This window comes from Prionailurus bengalensis, chromosome A1, assembly GCF_016509475.1.
Source record: "Prionailurus bengalensis isolate Pbe53 chromosome A1, Fcat_Pben_1.1_paternal_pri, whole genome shotgun sequence".
In the NCBI taxonomy this organism is placed as follows: domain Eukaryota; kingdom Metazoa; phylum Chordata; class Mammalia; order Carnivora; family Felidae; genus Prionailurus; species Prionailurus bengalensis.
In genome coordinates this window covers 152,673,544-152,694,915 of record NC_057343.1, presented here as the reverse complement: position 1 = coordinate 152,694,915, position 21,372 = coordinate 152,673,544, and the positions used below count along the sequence as shown (strand labels likewise).

Sequence of the window (21,372 nt, the reverse complement as noted above, 5' to 3'; positions counted from 1 at the left end):
TGCTGGGTGTGTAAGAGAGTAGTCACTTCCACTTACATGAATACAGCTGCTCTGAATGTGACAAATACCATTATCATCATGGGTCTTATTACCTCCAGCCACAAGGTGCTATCTGAACAAATGCTGGGTTTTAACTGCCAGACTCTTGAATATGTCACATTTTTCTTTGGATCTTTGGGTTATTGTAACAGCTGTTTGTAAACATTGTAAAGCCTACATTAGGTACAGAATGGGTAAGAATATTTTGACCCAAATGTCTGCCCTCTGAACTATTGTAAGGAATGCAGCATGTCTGCTGACACTTAAAGCAGTAGATTTAAATAGCAACCGGGATCAACTTCCAGCTGAATAAGTCAATAGGCATTTTCAGTTTCGGACTCCATCTGGGTCAGTTTTCTTTCATCAGCTGGCCTGAGAACATCCGAGGGTATTCAGACCATACTGAAAAAAAGAAAAGGAGGGGAATAGCAAGTAGGTATTTCCACCAAGATTTTGTCTGGGCAGTACTTTCCCTAAAAGTCTAATATATGCTCTTCCATAGTTTAGGTTACCAGTGCTTGGTGAAAAGCATTTCTTTTCTTTAGAAACAGAGACACGAGCAGCTTTAGAATTTGTCATGCTCTGATCTCTTTCGTTCTGTAAATACCCCATGCTATTTTATGTAGTGGTAATGAGTTAGATATTTCTAGTGCTTGCCTGGTAAGCAGTCATGAGGGTTGTTGTAATAAATAAATAGTAAGAGCACATTGCTCTGATAATAGCAACTTTCATTGAAGGATGTGAATGTGCCTTGCAAAAGAGTGATACAGAATCCTTAGAAAGGCTTTTATTACAAGAAATGTAATACAACAATTTTTAAATGAAACAGGCAGAGTGGAGAGAGAATCTCTGACCTTGTGTTGCTAGTGTCAGTTGTCATTGTGGACACCTAGGCTCTCAAACCAAGCAGTTGAGAAGCTAAGAATCATTCTTGTAAGAAAATGCATTTATCACGCATTGAATATTATGAGAAACGTTGTCCTCGAGATTCCTCGATTTTATAGATACCATACATCTCCCCACAAATTATATTACATAGTCACCTTTGGAAGTAGCCAAGTGATGTATATCCGGTTGAAATTTTACTTAGGATTAAAAATAAGACTCTTAAAATAATAGTCTTATTCTTTTATCTGCTCTTCACAGGATAATCGGATATATCGCAGCCATGATCCTCAAAAATTAAAAAAGTTTTCCAACCACCTTGCTTAAATACAGGAAACTGCGGTGAGTATGTGTGTATATACATAAACAACGCTACCAGAGATATAATTCATGTAGTTATCTCTAAAATAAGTACTTTGTTAAACAAAATTTATCTTATTTTAAAAATATTCGGTCATAGTTAAAGTTAGAATTAAATGCAGAACTACCAAGATAAGTAACTTAGTGCGTGTATGCTGGTGACAGGAAAAAGTTAGACAGACTGAGATTTAAAGTCACTACGGATAATCAAGAATTGACTAAACACGAGACATAGCCTTTCATGCAAAAGATGCAGGGGAGTCCTTTAATGCGTTCTTTTCCTGTGATGGTTGAACAAACTGAGGTTTGTTCTAGTCTCAACATACACAGAATCTCAAAATGAAACAGGCAAAGTTGTGTTCTGCTCTTTGATAGTGTGATGATGTTTGTGAGGCTTCTCACTTTGTTCACATGTTGCCTTGAAATAAAGAAGGCTCTTTCATTTGAGTATGTGTCCTGAATTTCTTTATAAAATTAAAATTGAAAATGGAGACTAGGAATAGTGCCTGAGATCTCTTACATCTGTTTTGTCATGGAAATTCTTTGTCGAAGCTGGCCCTATGTTAAGTGGTGGGAAAGAGTAAATTTGTGTTCTATTACCTTCTGCATCTCTCTCTTTTCTTTATTCTAGTATATATTCAAGTATATTTTCCTGGATTGTATTCCTACTCCAAAGCCCCTTGAAGCCCACAACTTAGTGCCCCTAAGAATGTAGGAATTTTAGAAAGTGTCCTATCTATATATATTTTGCTCATTCTCATCTATTGCTACAATTTTCTAGATTAGAGTTCTGAGTGCAGTGGACTATAATGTAATGATATCAATATATTGCACATATATTGCACAAACATGTGTGATAAAATAAGTTGCACATTCTATATAAGCAAACATCTATTCTGTCAAGAGATTATGTTCAGAGAATTATCTATAGAAACAATGTCATAAATGGTTGCTGTGTTTCCAAATTCACAGAAAACAAAAAACAAAATCTTGAGCTTATATTAAGTACCCCTGCTCCCCTCCTGGCTACCCCTTCTCCTGGTCAGAAATGTCAGTCTCCTAGAATAGGTGATCTCACCTTCATTGGTAGAAAACAATCTGAGAGTACTAATTCCCACTCTTTCATGAAAGCGTGAATGACTTTTAATCCCTTAAACTCCCAAAGGTTGAGTGGTTAGAATAGTTGTTACCGAAATAAATCATGTATTTATAGAAACTTAATATAACAGGGAAACTACAGTGAAAAATGTTCAGATGATATGTAAGGACTTATTTTTTTAGCTGACACATGGGCAAATCATACCAGCCCAGACTTTTGCCTCTGGACCTTTTAGTCTATAATGTTCATGATTTGGGGACCTTTTTCAACTTCTTGCACCACAGAATCTTTGAAAAGTCCCATTCATCTACATTGTGGTTCCCATTTCAGCAGCTGCGAGGGACTAGTGTGTGGGAAAAGTGTGACAGGAAAGAAGGTATTGTGTGCATTGATTTGAGGTAAATCAGAAACCTTGGGTATTTGCATTCGACCAGGGACTTTCTGGGGATAGTGACTTAACTGGAACTCTGAGGCATTCAGGCTCCATGGAAGGCTGTTGAGAAAATATTGAAGTCCCTCAAATCACACTATTTGTGTGGCCTTTTGTATTCTTTATTTGTAATTCACATACTCATTTTCGCTAATTTCTAAGTGAAATAGTAGTTTATAAGTCATAAGCCTGGCTTGCAAGCCATGGTACCAGCGATGACTAACCCTGTGTTCTTAGGAAAATCACTTCATCTCTTTGAGTCTCTGTTCTCTCATGGGTCGAATGAGATTGTGATTCTAGCTGTCCCTTAAAAGGTGGTGGAGACACAGTGGACTATTAGATGCAAGCATGCTTAGACAAATTTAGGAGCATTATGTAAGTTTAACCTCCTTTAATTAAGTACTGTAAGATGGAACAAAATGCAACCTTAAAATATTTTTTCTCTTCCTCTATATTAGAACTAATTTAGCATAGAAACGAAGTTCATTATTTAGGGAAATTAAAATGTCACTATTTTCTTGAAACTGAAATTAACTGCAGTTTCAGATTTTATAAGGTAATTGTTGGAATACCTATATACAAATGCTTATTTCCTGACTTTTAGAATGCCAGGAAACTCATTATACTTCCAAGGATCCTTTAACACTCGAGACAACGTAGTTTTATCTCCCTTTTATGGTCTGTGCCTTTTTCTTTTATTCGTGGGGTACCAAGTTTTATTCTAGGTACGGATTCGAAGATATTTGAACATATGTGATAAACTAAAATTAAACTAAACTAAAATTAAACTAAAACTGAACTAAAATTAAAAATAGAGTTTTAATTTTATATCATACAAAGCATTTATTAGAGTGCATGATTTTATTTTGGAATCCAAGAAACAGCCTTTGGTAACTTAAAGATGTAATTGAGGAAATATTTCAGGGGATTGGGTCCTGTGTTTAACAGATTGAAATGGAGACAAGAAAGAGTAAAGCTTCCTATATTATTGTCACTGAGGTCCATTTATACCCACAGTGCATGAAGCATTAGAAAATATAAGTGAAAATGCAGTATAGTCAGCCAGACATTTCTACGTTACCCAAAAAGATGATCTAGGGCAAAACCAAACACTGTATGACTCATTTCCATAGCCTGCCATTGCACAGACAGGACTATGGCTTGTATCATAGTATATGCCTAATTGGTAGTTCCATTTGATTAAAATATGAAATGATTGCAACTATCAATACTAATAATCCAAAGTATTTTATAATGGACCTTATTCTTTCCAGACTCTAAAACACCATACCATATACCAAACATAAAATAGAAAACCAATTAGGAACAGGTTTTAAATATATCTTTATAATATATGTTTATTACATATTATATATATTGATGCATACATTTATAAATACATATAAGCATATGTATATATAATTAACAATCTCAAACATTCTCAGTATTATGCTATCACAAAATCAGGGGTTTTTCCTGGATTTATGTTAATATTGTACTTTAAAATTATTCTTATCCTCTTTATCTGTGGAGGGCTCTGGTAATTCTATAAAATATCCACACACTTAACATAGTCTGATTTATTGAACAATAAAGTGTCTTGAGTGCCCAAACCAGATACTTGGGAATTTAGCAGACTTAGGCCACCTATGAATCAGTGCATTGTTCACAGCTTCAGCAGAAAGCAAATTGGACCAGGTGGGCTCCATTATGTCCCTTGATAAATAACTTTGCCCAGGGAGTCAGAGAAGAGTATCTACTAACCTCTAAAGTAAGAATAATGAAGGTGAAAGGGTAAGTCAGAAATGTGAGTGTCAGCTTGACTCCTGACTCTCCCTTACCTCTAATCCACGCCAAGTCTATCTCTTAAACTTCAGTTATATTCCTGAGTTCCTTTACCACATCCTCTCCAGTCACCATCATTTATCCCCTGAATCATTGAAACAGTTTCCTAAGTGGTTTCTTATAATTTAGCTCCCCTTACAGCATTAGTTTCCCATACTGCACTGAATATAATCATCCAAAAATTCAAATAATATCAACTCTCTCCCCTACTGAAAAGTCTTCTACCACTTTCCATAGTCTTAAGGACAAATGGATCAGTTTGTTCACGTTTCTCTTTTATATGGTTGGTTTTCCTTCACCTTTTCAAGATTTTTGGATGTGTAGTCACACTTACAAATGATGGACTATATTTAATAGTAAAAGTAACTGGTACATATTCTGTTTGCTCTCATTCAGGACTCTTTCCCCATGAGGCCTCTCACCTCGGTGAGAAGGCTGACTGAAGGTTCCGCATAAGTAGGGGAAGTCAGGGGAATGTTTTGACAGGCAGTCTCTTTGAAGTACCCCTGGGAAAAAAGCAGGTTACAGAACAGGAAGCTCCTCTAGGCCTAGTATACTCTACTACAAAGAGGGAGTGCTTTCTGACTGGCACTTGAAACCTATTGTTTTCTGTACTGTGTGGCAGTCTAGAGGAGTGTTGAGGTCTACTTGACTTTTCTCTCATACAACAGCATCTTCACAAGATAACTTTCTTTGGGACATTACCCACATGCCCACTTGATTTGTAGAACAGCTCTTGGGCTTTTGCTGAAGACCTTTGCTATCAAACCAAAGCTCTGTTTACACCTGTATAGGGGGAAGAGTTCAACTTTTCAGGTTGTTTGGAAAGTACATTACTAAATAATGACCTAGGCTTGACCCTTGGCCTATCTCTGACCCCTGTATTTGTTGATTCACTTTGGGGGTCTCTTGTCACTTTTTATAAATTTTATCTTTCATTTTTCTACCAGTCATATTTAATTTGTTGGTGTCTTCCCAAAATGTTTATAAAATTTTTATTCACTGATGATACACATTTATTGCCCATTCCTTTTAATTTATCATTTCTATCCAGATAGACTTTGAGAGAAAGAAAATACAGACAAGTTTGAATTCAGTAGATCATTTTGAACTAGAAGATTAAGTTTACCTTTAATTTTTTTTGGAAAAATAGTTTGGTTAAGTTAATAATTATATCTAGGAGAACTCACTGTTTTAAATACCTTTAAGAATTTCACAACGTATGGGTCCATTGATGGATAAAGGGATAAAGAAGTTGTGGTACACATATACAATGGATTGTTATTCAGCCATTTACAATAATGTGGATGGACCTTAAGGAAATTATGCTCAATGAAATAAGGTAGAGACCAATACTACATGATCTCACAGAGTATGTGGAATTTAAAAACAAAACAAAACAGAACAGCCTCATAGAAAAAAGATCAGATTTGTGGTTACCAGAGGCTGGAGGATGGAAAGGGGGAATTGGATAAAGGTGGTAAAAGGTACAAACTTCCAGTGTTGAGATACATATGTACTAGGGATGTTACGTGGAATATGATGACTATAGTTAACACTGCTGTATGGTATATTGCAAACCGTTAACAGAGTAAATTCTAGGAGCTAATTATCATAAGGAAAAAAATTTTTTTTCTTTTTCTTTTCTTAAATACCTATATGAGATGATGGATGTTAACTAAGCTTATTGTGGTAGTCATTTATGCTGTATAGCTTACACTTATCCAGTGCTGTATGTCAGTTATATCTCAATGAAATTGTAACAAAACTCAAAAAACATTTCTATTAATTTACAAACACTTATTCTCATTTGAAAAGACCTTTCAAGAATCAATTTATAAGATATATGACCATATCAAAATTAATAAAATTGTCCTTATAAAGATTCTATTTTCCACTTCAGACAGATAACATTTTAAGGCATTTTGATTTGTTAATTATAAAATATCAATAATCAATGATATGGAAATCAGTCAAACTGATATTAGTGAATATACCATTTTGTTGCTAAAATGTAATAAATGATATTTAAGCCATTTTTAGTTATTTAAACAAAACCTTATTTATTATGCCAGTCTTCAGCCAATCTTCTTGATGATTCTTCCCATCACAGTATAATTTTCAATTATCACATTTTCTTAAAGTCAACTGAAATTACAGTAATTAATGGAGATTAACTAAATTATATACCTTTTTGAACTATCCTAACAACTAGAAGATTACTGACAAATGACTCAGTGAAGATTTGAAAACTATCATAATATACCCATTGGAACTGGTTATTTTGAGAGATACATGATGGTAAAAAAGGAGAAGCAGAAATAATCAAATACATGGGGTATTCTCAAAATCGCTACACACATTATTGATGGGCACCAAACATTAACCTTCACTGAAATCTAGTGTTAGAAATTAGTCTATGGGTTATACATATATTTCACACAGAAATTCCATTAAGTCTGTCTGAAGAGATAACCCATGGGACCAGCAATAAATGGTTATGTGGTAGGGAATGACTTTTAACGAAAGGTTAAATAAAATTGTACTGATGTTATTTTAAACTGATTGCTCAAGACAGTGATTCCTTTGGAATGGTCCATAGTTCAATTTGCTCTCTAATTCTGTTTTTGTTTGTTTGTTTGTCTTTATTTAATCTTCAGTACCCCTTTATTTCCCTGATGGTAGTATTTTCCTATCCATCTACTTCTTATGGTCTCCCAAATCAGATCCTTCTGTCCAGGATCTATCAATGGTTGTCTTATCCTTCACAGAGGTCTTCATACATGGGAAACTTCATTATTCTTTTACCCCTGCCTCCCATGATTATCCTTTGTTCCATCAGCAGTCAGTGTGAAAGGCAAGTATAAGCTTGGTTAGATGTTCCTATTATGTATCATAACTTTCTACACTAAAATTTTGAATAGTGCATGACAAAACTGTGATGGTAGTTTAACCTTCTTAAGACTAAAATGGCCTAAAGGTAATTATTATTTCTGTTACTGATCTGTCCAAAACATCTTGCAAATTATACATATCATTATAGTATATATCTTTTTCTTGCAGAGAAGCATTTTTGTCTCAAAACACTATAAACAAGGTGCATAAATTCAACTCTATAAATGTTTTCTATCTACTCTATCGTACAAATATCCATTTCAATTAAGCATACACCTAATAATGCCTTTGCACTAGAGTTATAATTAAAGTACACTTTGAAACTCCAGCCATGAATATACTGATACTCAACTTTTCTCTTTACTAGTACTAATAACATTGGTTCTCACAATTCTTATATTCCTAAAAGCCAAACTTGCTTCCCAAATTCCCACTATATTGTATTCTAGAAACTCATTTCAATAGTTAAGAAGTGTCTCTAACACACATACAAGTGTGTTTACATACAGAGGTTTAAATTCAGCAGTTGGTGAATTTTAACAAGGTGAGGCAAAATAGATTGAAAGGAAGCTTTTAGTTTTCATCTTTTCAAATGGAACTTAATCCAAGATCTAAGGGCATATGGTATATAAAAAATACCTGGCTCTAAATCACGTTTTTTCATGAGAAGTTGGCTATTAATGCTGACTGGATTTCTCTATAATTTGATCTCAGAGAGTTCACACAGCCCAACTATTTGGGATGCCTACGAACGAGAAAAATTAAAGATTACTCAAAGATATCAGATAACTGAAAAACAGAAATTTTGTTCAATATTAAAATAAAGACCTCATCAGGACTCCACTTTTAAAGAATTTTGAGAGTCTTAGCCACAAATCCAACAGCTAATATTTGTGTATTTGTATTAAGTAAAGTATTGTATAGGATTCTGGAGAAAGCTACAGAGAAGCCAGGAGGAATTCTTCATTGGCGGAGATGAGAATGTAAAATGGAAGATAGAATGCCATAATATTCTTAATCAAAGAAAGGGGCAGATATAACTTCTGTGGTGTTAAGAATTGTTGATATGGTACAAGTTTGTTGTAAACTGTTCTACAAGACAGTTTCCACTTCTTTAACACGTATAACTCCACAATGAAAGTTAAGGGTTGTTTTCAAATCTTATATATAACCTAAATAAAACAGCTTTTTGCCGCCTACCTCAAGGTAAATTTCAATATAGAATCACATCAAAAAGAACACATATCTGAGGAAAATGCTTTTTAAGATAAAATCATGTCCATCATCTTTTACAAAGGCAATGACGGCACGACACATTGCACCAACCCTGCACATCTTCTTTAGCTCCTTGTCCAGTGCTTTACCCAGGGTCTCCTACATCAAACAACTGTTCATATTTTTCTTTTCGAAAAAAATACCAGGTGCTTTTTCTCATTAACGTTTTCACTTTGGAATAATTTTAGATTTCAGCAGTATTTAAAGAGAATGTAGAGTTCCCCTATACTCCTCAGGAAGTTTTGCCTGATGTTAACATCTTACATTGCCAGGGTCCGTTTGTGAAAACTAAGAAGTTCAACACTGGTACATTACTTTTAACTAAACTCAAGACTTAATTTAAATTTCACCAGTTTTTATATTAATGTTCTTTTCATTGTCCCCTCATTGATTTCAGAATACTATCTTGCATTGAGTCCTCATGTCTACTTTAGTTTTCTCTGATCTGTGGAATCTTTTCTATCTTTCTTTGTTTTTAAACAGTTTTGAGGATTACTGGTCAGGTATTTTTTAGAATGTCCTTTGATGTGGTCTTGTCTCATACTTTTCTCATGTTTAGTCTAGAGTTATAGGTTTTAGAGAATAATACATAGATGAATTTCCTTCCTCATCACATCATACTAAGGTGTATTTGTTATCAAATGACATACCTTGGGATGTTAACCTGATCATTTTGTTAAGGCCATGTTTGCCAAATTTCTCCTCTGTAAATTACTGTTGTTTTTGTTTACATACTGCATTTTTTGGATGAGTTACTAAATCTATCACATACTCAAGGTGTGTGTGTGTGTGTGTGTGTGTGTGTGTGTGTGTGTGTGTGGTGGTGGTGGTGGTGGTGGTGTGATGTGATGTGATGTGATGTGATGGTGGTGGAAGGGTTTGGGGAAATAAGGTCCACCTCTTAGAGAGGAGTATCTACGTGTATTTTTGAAAGTCTTTTATAAGTAACACTTGCCTCTTCTCCCCCATTCACTTATTTTCTTTTATTTTTTTTTGTTTACCAAGTACATATTCATATATATCTGTTTTATACTTAAGGTTACAATTTTCTGTCACTGTATTGGGTTGAGTAGTACCTCTCAAGTTTCATGCCCATCCAATTCTGTGAATGTGACTTTATTTGGCAATAGGGTCTCTGCATATTTAATCAAGTTACAGTGAGGTCATACTGAATTAGGATGGGCCCTAAATCCAGTATCAGTGGTGTCCTTATAAGAGAGAAATTTGGCATACTTACAAGAGTAAACACCCTGGCAGAGGTAGAGACTGGAATGATAAACCTTATAAACCATAATGCCAAGGATTGCTGGCAACTGCTAGAAGCAGAAAAGAGGCTAGGGAAAATCCTCCCCTGGAGACTTCAGAGACAGCATTGCTCTGTTAACACCTGTTTTTCAGATTTCTAGACTCCAGAACTGGTAAAGTAAATTCCTGTTGTTTTAAGCCACTCGGTTTCTGGTAATTTGTTACAGCAGCCGTAGGAAGCCGATAAAATTATACTATTTATTTTGTTGCTCAATTTGTTCCAGGTTTGACCATTGAGAGATAGTTCAGGTTGGCTCTTACATCCCTTTGATATGCCCCATCCCCTGCTGCATTTTAAATTCACTTTACTCTTCTCTCTTTTGTCAGGCTTCTCTGACTTCTTCACCCCGTGTGTGTGTGTGTGTGTGTGTGTGTGTGTGTGTGTGTGTGTGTGTACAAATGTATTTCTTCCAGATATTACCTTCTCCTTAGTAGGTGGCTGAAGACTGAACATTCCCCCTAATCTCCCCATCATCCTCTCTACCTGTCACCCACAGATCTCTTAACTGATCAAGTAAGTCAACTTCCTACCCAGAAGAGAATGAAAAGAGGGCAGTAAAAAGATGCTATAAGTGCAGTATCTTTTTTCTGTGTCACATAATCAGTAGGCCCCATATTGAACTAGTTCCCTTTCTGATTACTTAATATTTAACTAATATTTACTGACTTAGTTTTTTAATGTTTGATCAAAAATCCAGCCTTCTCACTCTTTCCAAAGTACCACAAATAAATATTAAATACTTGTGCAAGATTTGGTGCCTTACAGATTGTGAAATTAGTATACATCCTTAAAAAAAAATTAACAGAAACCCATGGGGGAGGGGAAGGAAAAAAAAGAGGTTAGAGTGGGAGAGAGACAAAGCATAAGAGACTCTTAAAAACTGAGAACAAACTGAGGGTTGATGGGGGGTGGGAGGGAGGGTAGGGTAGGTGATGGGTATTGAAGAGGGCATCATTTGGGATGAGCAGTGGGTGTTGTATGGAAACCAATTTGACAATAAATTTCATATATTAAAAAAAATGTATTGATCAAACAGCAAAGAGTAGCAAAATTGCTATAGGACACACATAGAATTAGCAAAGAGAAATGCAACAAATTAAAACCTTCTCTTCCTACTTGACCATTATCTCATTCTAGAATTTCAATCAATGATTTATTATGAAATTTTATTAGTGCAATTATCCTGTAGCAAAATGGATAGACAAAATATTTACTTCTTTTTGTATTGCTGTCCAATTAACAACACAACAGACAGATTTCATTCAGTCTGTAGGAAATTAGCAAATTAAGCACCAGGGGAATAATCCACAAACTAGATAATTACATAAATTGATTAAAAAACACTCCATCCTGAGATTCTTCATGATAAATGGAAAAATAAACATCAAATTTCACCATCCTGATATAGGAAGTGAGTGTAACAATAGCAGTTTTACTCATATTTCATGTACATGTCATCACTATTGTATGACTTCTGGGAGAGTCAGCATAGCAAAGATAAGAGGCTAAAAAAATGGGGGGAAATCTCATGGGAACAAAATTGCAAATTAGAGTAAAGAAAAGGTTGAATTTTTCATCATTCAGTGCAAGCCCTGTATTCAGCTATTATCCCTATTTTTTTTTTCTCCAATGACCTCACAGCAGGTCCTTATTCTAACTCACTCTTAGATATGTCTCATGTTTGAATATACTTTTATAAGCTCAGAGAGTCCAATTTCTGTTTAATTTCTTATCTATAAATGGCTAACCTTGCAAGCAAAAATCAAATACCCAATAGAAACTCATGAAGACTTATTAAATTCTTCAGAATTTTTAGTTTCTTGGAATTCTGAATTGGTTATCCACCCTAAATCTCAAAGTCATGTACTTATTTTGAGACTTTATATGTGGTATAATAGCATTGTCTGAAATCTGTGTTCATATTATTGATAAATTAATATCTTTAAAGAATGTTTTTATGGATCCTTGCATACAAATATGTGTAAAGTATGACATTCACTTAACCTGGAAGTACAGGGAACCTTCCTAAAATATTATATAAATCCAGTATGTTGGTAGTATGTGTTATGTCCACCCATTGTACCCAACGGCAACCATGCACACAGAGAAAAAGGGGTGGAAAACCATATGTGAAGGCACTTTAGTATCAGAAAATGAAGAAGCATGCATGAGAGAAGTTGCCAGGTGATACTAAAAGAAAATGCCTTATGTATGGTATATACATGTCTGAAAAGTTTAGATTGTGATCCAATAACCCAAGATATATACAGAAATAATTACAAAAATAACTACTTGGTGCTTAAAAGTTGTAATTCATTCTATTATAGCTGATTATCTGATGTCCTATATAACCTGAGCCCATATGATACCAAATATTCACAGTACTCTAAGACAAGGCTGACCATACACAATATTTTCTTGAAATGAGGAATTCCAAATGAGAAGCAGGGAAGAATCGTAGGTATAGTATATTTGAGATCTATGATATATTTTATTATTGTTGTCAGTTATCCACTCTTTCTTCTCTACAGGTATAATTCACCCCCAGTTACCATGCCTTTCTTAGGTAGACAGTTTCCTACCTCATTGTCAGAATCAGTCATGTGACTTGCTTTTTGCCAATGGATCTGACCCTATACCTTCTCCACTTAAGCTTTAAATGTGCCTGCATGGTTTGGTTGGGCTCTTGCTTCTGTCCTCTGCCAGGAGAACAACATATCTAAGATATCTGTCTTCAGCTTGGATTCTAGGATGAGAAGACGTGGAGTAAAGCAGAGCTAACCTACAAACCTGCAGGCAAAAAATAAATGTCTTTTGTTGTAAGTGACTATGATTTCAGAGTTGCTCATTAAAGCAACACAAGTTGACTAATAATACAAGGCAAGAGATAATTTTACACTCACTCTTAGTTTTCTAATCACCCAGGGACCTTCCATCAACCACCTATTCCTCTGAGTAAATATAAATGTAATGAAGGTGACTGCTCAGACATTTAAGATGATTATACCTCCTGACTTTCACCATGGATTCACTAAAGGACTCCATTGCCTGGAGTTACTTTGGTTGTTGAACCATTTAAGAGTTTACACTTCTGTTGGACCATTCTGTATAAGATGTTTTGAGATGTGAGGTTTCTGGGCTGAAATGCTTTGTTTTTAGAGTTTTTGAGTCTGTCTTTATTTACAGACTATTCTAGAAGAGTAACACCACAACTGACATTTAAATGTGCTATACATCTGCTCCTGCTGGATGTAAAACCAGAATTCTCCTTGGACCTGTGTTTTTTTCTTATTAAAAGTACAAGAGCGTCACTTAGACTATAGAGAAGAACATCTACTAAATCCAAGTTCGAGGTAGATTCCAAAAGCAGTTAGATCAAACTGAGGGGATCCATATGCAAAAGACAGTTGGTAAAGGTTTTATGGGAGGGAATTACATAATTATTTCTGGTTTTCAGATGGATAACTCTAGTATCAAAATGGCACAAAAAAGCAGTGTAGAAATAAAATTGTGGCAGGAAAGTAGAAAGTTTTGTAAATCCTGTAGTTCAGGCAAGCAGAATTTTCTGAAGGCAGGGGGTAAGACAATAGTGTTCAAGATAGAAAGACAAACACAAATTTGGGACAGGTATAATGTAATATCACCAAATAGAACAAATTCAATGCAGTGGTGGTATTTTTGCTTTAACTAAATATATTGCACATTTGACATTGTAGCAAATGACAAGCGATTCAAGAGATACTCTATATGTGAGATGATGTTACTAATTAACCATGTAATAGTGTGTGTGAAGTGTATAGAGAGAGGAAGGACTAAATAACTCCAACAATTTAGAAAGAAAAAATACAAATAAGAAAACAAAAGGGCCTGAAAAGCGACTAAGGATGCTGAATAACACACAGGATGTGACTGGATGCGCTCTCTGAGCTACCTTTGTTTCACAAACTGGAAATGACAGATTATGTTTCCTTCACTCATAAAAGAATTTACCTAATTTGGCTTATTTATTTTTATCACTGTGAAATTTCACTCCATCCACATAAATCTCAGTGTGGCAGTTTGACAAAATAAAATTGTTATTGCCCACATATTGTTACTGAATAGTTAAATATTATAAGTTAGTCCGGTAACTCAGCCAACCGAGGTTAGTAGCATTTGGAAAAGAATGTTCTTACTTCTCTTTAGAGGCTCACAGGTCTAGAGGAAAGTGGGGTTGAAGTCTTTTAGGTCAGGGTCAGATCCTTTGGATTCAACATTCATGACATGAATACTGGTAAAGATTAAGATCTTAAGGATGAGAAAATGGCAAGTCAGAATGGCAAGCAATAGATTCCAAACTAATAATCACAGTCAGCAAAATCTAATAACATCCTGATTCTCTGCTTAAGGGAGATGATGACTCATTAATTATACAGAGCAACTCTGAATACAGTTTTCGCACATTTGTTTATTCCGGTCCATTTTGTCCCTACACGAGGAATGGACATAAAATGTGGAGCTAAAACTTTCTTAAAACAGAAAGGTAGGAAGGAAGGAAGGAAGGAAGGAAGGAAGGAAGGAAGGAAGGAAGGAAGGAAGGAAGGAAGGAAGGAAGGAAGGAGCAAAGGAAGGAGGGGGAAGGAGAGAGAGAAAGGAAGGAAAGGAGGGAGGGAGAAAACTTCTACTTACACAATTGCATTGTAAATATACTAGTCCCATCATTAAATAATAGTATTCTGAAGGTGGCCTTTTGATTACTTTATTAGTTGCAATTTTCTTTCCTTTTTTTCAAAACCAGAATGAAAAGCTCAAGTTTAATGAGGTAGGAATAAGATAACTAATTTTAGACAAAATGAGGATGATATTCAAAACTGTATTCTAGGCACTGTTTCCACTTAATTCTTTTTTTTTTTTATAATTCTGATGCATACCCTGGAGGTAAAATTTATCACAGAAAGACCTGTCTTGACTATGAAACCCTTGGTGTTCTTAGGGGCATACCACAGCCTACCTTGGTGCAGGACAAAGTCATTTTCTGGTTATGGCTGACTAGAAGGGGGACATTTTTACCAAACTAAGGTGGGGAATACAAAAGTAATATTGTAGCATTAGATATTCTGCATTTTTATGTAAAGGTAAAATAATAGTAGATGTATATTAAGAAATGAACAGCCTTTTATAAATAAATACAATGTTCTTCTTATACAAATGTAAAAAAATCTCCCCTTTTCTTATTTCTCTCTAATATATCCATGAAATTGTCCAAAAGAGAAAAATAAACCTCAACTATTATTTAAAAGAATGACATGAATCAAATTCCCAAATCCTGTAAGAATTTCTACATTCTCTCACCTAATGAGTTAGGACCCAAGAACAGTATCTTCTGTCGGATCCCTAGGCATTCTCTCTGGAAAGGTGTGCTACCAGAGGTCAGGTGTTGCAAACAAGGGAGTTATGAACTGGAACAACTACATTAATGGCTTGGAGTCACAGAATCTTGGTCATTATGATCAATCTTCTGGGTGCAGTATAGGGAATATAATACTGAGGATGGCCTCAACATTTCAGTCCCTCATATGACCAATTATGTCATACCTGGAAGAAGAAAACAGTAGATGCAAAAATTGGCTTGAGTGTGCATAGTTAACAATACAGTTTTGTGTACTTCAAAGTTTGTGAAGAGGGTAAATCTCATGATAAGTGTTATTACCTAGAAAACAAAACAAATGGACATAAGGAAACTTGGAAGCAATGAATATCTTTATTACCTTGAATACATGTATAGTATCACAGGTGTATGCATATATCTAAACTCATCAATTATTTAAAATAAAAGTGTATAGTTTTTCTTATAAGTTATACTCCAATAAACCTGAAAGAAAAGGCCTAAACCCTAAGTCCAATTCTGAGAGTCTAAGAAAAAGAGCAGGAATGAAATGTTCATCTCCAGTTGACACACTTTTAATTTTCAAATACAGAAGACATACTCTGCTATTAAGAGCCAAACTCTACAGTGCAGAGTATGGGAAGGGGAATAAAACTTCTCTCCAAGATAGTGTGCTCTTCAATGCCAAGTCCATGTGACACATCATGATGATAATTTGGCAAAGAATATAAAGCCCACACACAAGAACAGAAGTTTTAGCAGCAAAGAAATAAATACAATCTTTTATTTGTCCCCCCACTAAGTCATTCATTGGGTTTATAGCTGGATCTTGGAGTTTTTCTTCTAGCAATGGCACTAGTGGGGAACTTGGGGGGCAAGGGAAGCTTGTTTCTCCTCTGTAAGTATGGGTTCTATTCACCAAACACTCCTGGCCTCTTTCCGTTTACCAGATCACACAAAAGCAGGAGCAGCTGAGGCAAAGATTTAATTGTCCAGAGGTGAGGAAGGTCACAGAGAGTGAGTTCCTTGAGTCTTAATGGCAATGGGGTGAAAACAATATTACTGCTTCTAAACTGACTAACAAATGTGTTTCGTGGACTAGTAAAATTCTAACATAAATCGTGAACCCCATCCCTAGACAGGAAGTTCTAGATCAGCTAACTCAAATCCACTTTACATTCAGTATTAGGAAAGAAAGAGGAGGGTAGTCTAAAATTAATGTAGCCTTTTGCATAAGGCTCAAGAATTAACTTTCGCTACATGATTACACATTTATTTTGAATTGGTTAATTACATATGAGAACATAAACTTGCTTCACAAGTGTATTTATTATGCCTAGGCACTTCCATAAGATGCCGTGGAAACAGTCTCTTCCAGAGATCTGAAAATGCCTGCTCATAAAGAAACTGTGGTTTTTGTGGCTGGAGGGTCACTCAGTTCAATTCTGCAATGCAGAAAATACAGGACCAAAGGGAAACGGGAATTTAGATGCCCTGAATATACTGTGTAGGAAAGAAAGAGCTTTGTCAAAGACCTCACAGTGGGGATGTTCCCATACAAACATATGGAAGAATGTAATGATGGAACTCTGAGAGGAGGAATTATGAATAAGTGGATTACAGACCCCACCATATGCTAACTGTGTAATGCCCATTTTAACCTTTTGTTGGGAGAGTTTTCCCAACTGGGTTTCTTCACTTCAGTTTCTTTGAACTTTATCTCATAAGAGCAATGTAACTTAATACATGCTTTTCTTCTTATTCCAGAACTTCTGGATGAGTGAGTATGCCTAATTCGGAGGTTCAGCATTAGGAAGCATACTAGACTACAGATAAAACCCAATTCTTCCTTGAATACTCGCTATTGAGATGTTATTTTGGTTGTCATCTCTGTCGTCTTATATTATTTCTCAGTTGACTTATGAATGTGGTAGGGAATGTGAAAATACTAATTGTTGGTCTCCTCAAACACTAACCTTTGTGAAGAAAAAAGAAAGATAGTCTCATTTAAAATATATTTTCAAATAACTGACAACACCAAAATTAACTGTTCCTATAGAACCATTAAGATCATTGTCCAGATATCTTTCAACAAATGTACTTTTAAAAGAGAATATTGCTATAGGTACAAACCAGTAATTACTAGTGAAACCAATCAAAAAATCAAAAATGAATAATAAAAAGAATCAGGGGGTGCTAAGTTTATAATAAAGCTTTATTCATTAAACAAAAATTCATTGATAAAATGGCATGCTAGGCTGAGGGAAATACAATATTTAACAGACATAGGGACACATGCTCCCACCGAGTTTAAATTCTAGCTGAATAGAAGTACTAAAACAAAGCAAAAATATAAATGCCAAAGAGAAGACCATAGTCTTTTGTATATTTGAATTGAGAAACAAAAACAGTGTCAAACTATTTGGAACAAAAAGGATAATGTGTCGAAGGAATAGGGAGACGAACTACTCTTTGTTTACTGAAGTTTACATGCGTAAGCTCTGGAAATTTCTGAAGAGGAATTTTGGGTTTTTTTCCCTTTTGTCTCTGGACTGTCCCCAATTCAATATGCATATGGTAGATAATGAATGCCCCAGCCTTGGTTCTTAGCCTCAGCATCCAACACAGATTAACTATTCTCTTTGAATCATAATTCCTGATTGACACATAAGAAAATCTGTTTTACGCAAAGTTAGGGGTCCACCACACAACAAATCAGCAGTGACTGGGGGTTGAGTCCGGGGGCAGTGGAATCATGTAATACTGACATGGAAGTTAGGCCCCTTGGCAGACTTTGCTACTTGTCTAAGCAAGATCTTTTCTTTACATCTTTATTTTTATAATAGAGTCATGATTTTGTATGGGACAGTAACATATCCAGATAAATACAAAATTCCTTACCCTCTCTTGTGGATAAAAATAGGCATTTTAAAGGAAAAGACTTGGAAGGCACATACCTTCTGTCTTTGACTTTAATATTCTTCTTCCCCAAAACTCAGATAAATGCTAGTGGTGTCTAGCCATCTTACAAACTTGGAATGATAAGCCTAGTGGCAGAATATCATTCTAAACTTAGCTGGGTAGAAAGCCTACAGGAGACCAAGTCACTAATGTCATAAAAGCTGGCATAAGAGCCCTGGATTTCTCACCTTCAGAATATGGTGATGTGACAAAAATAAACTTTTGGTTTATTTAAGCCACTGCGAGTTGAGTTTTCAGCCACATGGAGCCAAGTGACTTAAGTAGTGCCCCTTTGTAATCAGTTTGTGATATGTAGCTGTATCAGAGAATTGGATTTTGACTGGTTAAGCTATCCAAATAAGACTTACTTTCAACAAAGAGTAGGGATAGCAATAGTAATAAGAATACAAAAAGAAAAGAATGAATGTACAGATGTACAAATGCATAGATAAGATCAGTGAAAAATTAACAGAGCAGGTAAAGGGGTTGTACAAAAGCACAATATTATTTATGCTACATAAGAGTTTAGACCACTATAGATATAGTTAATATAATGTAAACATATTGTAAACATATAATGTAAACATATAATTAGTCAATATAATGTAAATATCAAAGCTGTGGTAGAAAAGCAAATATTAGTTATGCCCTAACTAATAAAATTATGCAGAAAAGAAGATGACAAACAGCAAACGTCATATAAAGGTTTCATATAAAGGTTTCATTCATATAAAGATGAATGGAAATAAAGTACAGATAATAAAATAAATATATCAGATCAATAGAAAAAAATGCTAGCTGTATAGGTTATGGACCCAGAGCAAAAAGAATCCACATAGCTGAAATATTCACCAATATTTATTAATAAACTTTGTATAAATACATCACGAGTGTTAGTATTATCAAACAAATTAGAAGTTAATGCAAAAAAAACACCACTAATAAATAAAAATTTATTGTTTAGGTTTGAAAACACTATAAAGGTCAAACATTAGGAGTGCCTGGATGGCTCATTGGGTTAGCATTCGACCCTTGATTTTGCCTCAGGTCATGATCTCATGATTTGTGAGATAGGCCCCACATTAGGCTCTGCACTGAAAGCACGGAGCCTGTTTGGGGTTCTCTCTCTCTCTCTCTCTCTCTCTCTCTCTCTCTCTGCACACAACCCTCTCAAAAATAAATAAACTTAAAAAAAAATAAGGCCAAATGTTAACAAACATCCATGCGCCAAGCAATATAGCACCCAAAAGAACTAAGCAAAAATTTTAAGAAATACAGTGTTTGCAAAAATAAAGAAATATATAAATAGGAGAAAGTTTTATTCTCATAGTCTGTGGCAAATTATGCAAAAATCAAGAGAACCTCTAGAGGAAATTTAAAAGTTAGTTAGAAGAGAGATTATGGTGTGATACAAGTCTCATTTTGAATCCTGGACCCAGGTCAAATGCTCTGTAGTTCTGAAGCCTTGAAAAATTCTGTTTTTGAAATTAAGGAAGAGTAAGGAATAAGAGAAAGGGAAATGAGAGGAAGAGGAGCAGGTGGAGGAGGAAGGGTGGTGGTGAGGCAGGGAGAAGAAGGAGGAAGAGGAAGAGAAGAATGTAATTCAGGTCCTGTGTTATGGCCTTTATATTATATATATATATATATATATATATATATATATATATATATATATACACACACACACATATATATATAAATATATATAATTTCAACATATTCTCACATGTACATATCCCCATTTAACAGAAGAATGAGCATACTTTCAGAAGTAACTAATTTTTCAAAGATCATACAGAGTGCGTTTGTCATATGGTTTTTTCTGATGTTTCAAATTTATTTTGGAGGGCCTACACTAGTTAGAAAGATCAAAACAAGTACTTTCATACTTTGAGGAAAACAAAATATTAAGGTAATAAACTTCTTGACTAGAGAGACAAAATGGTATATTACCATTTGCTTAAAACTTGATATTAGCAGTTTGAATTTTAATAGCTTTTCACTTAAACATGAGTGTTTTGAGAGAAACTATTTCTGGGATTATTTGCTTTTGTTTTCCAACCTCAGGAGCATGAAATACAGAGTGGGAAATAGCTTTAAATAAATAAAATGTTGTTCGGTTTATACAGAAATTATATGATTCAGGCTAAAATATATTTGACATAGAAATCTTTTCACTTTCATAAAAGTAACTATTTGAAATCTTTTAAAGCATTATTCTCTTCAAACATTTTGAAACAAAAAATTTGCCTTTTGATAGGAACTATGTGTTTCATTATAAAGATGGAACATGATGTTCTGGCTTACATATTCTCTGCAGAAGGAGGTCCTTTTTTGTACTGAATTTTTAGCATATAGTAAAGATCCAGATTGTAAAAAATTAATTTCAGGCATGACAGACTGGAAGTATATATTGAACAGATCTGGGAACAGAAATGATGCAAATGCCTTTCTTCCAGCTTCTGAAAATTATGTAATGGACCAAAATTTTCAGGATAGACTTCTGTTTGAGTGAAGCATGGACTCTTAATCAAAGGAGAGTACCAAAAATGACTTTTGGAAAGCAAAAGTATAAGGCACTTTTCCACAAACAGTAGTTCCATTGACATTGTCTCTGGAAATATCACTACAGCTAAGCATTAGGATATTCACATATATTTTAATTATTAGTGATGGTAGCAGAACTATGATAGAAGAAAAATTTCCTGAATGAGCAAGAGTAGTAAAGGAAATTGACTCATGAAAGGAAGAAGACCAATGATGCATTAAGAGCTAGAAAAAATAAATCAATGAAATTGTTTTAACTCTTCACTGTGTTGCTATTGTGTTTTAAAGTATGATGCACTTGTTGGGTTACAATCAGGATGCTAACATTTGCATTGCCTATACAATTATTTATATATTATTTAGTG

General features: G+C 34.8%; 1 long non-coding RNA gene across 1 annotated transcript in view; it reads left to right on the top strand.

Moving 5' to 3' along the window:
* Window positions 1-371: 371 nt before the first annotated feature.
* Window positions 372-21,372, top strand: part of LOC122474999 — a 49,331-nt gene continuing 28,330 nt past the window's right edge. Inside the window, exons 1-2 of the long non-coding RNA XR_006295074.1 lie at window positions 372-471; window positions 1,186-1,266. This is a non-coding gene — a long non-coding RNA (uncharacterized LOC122474999). The remainder of the gene's footprint in view (window positions 472-1,185; window positions 1,267-21,372) is intronic.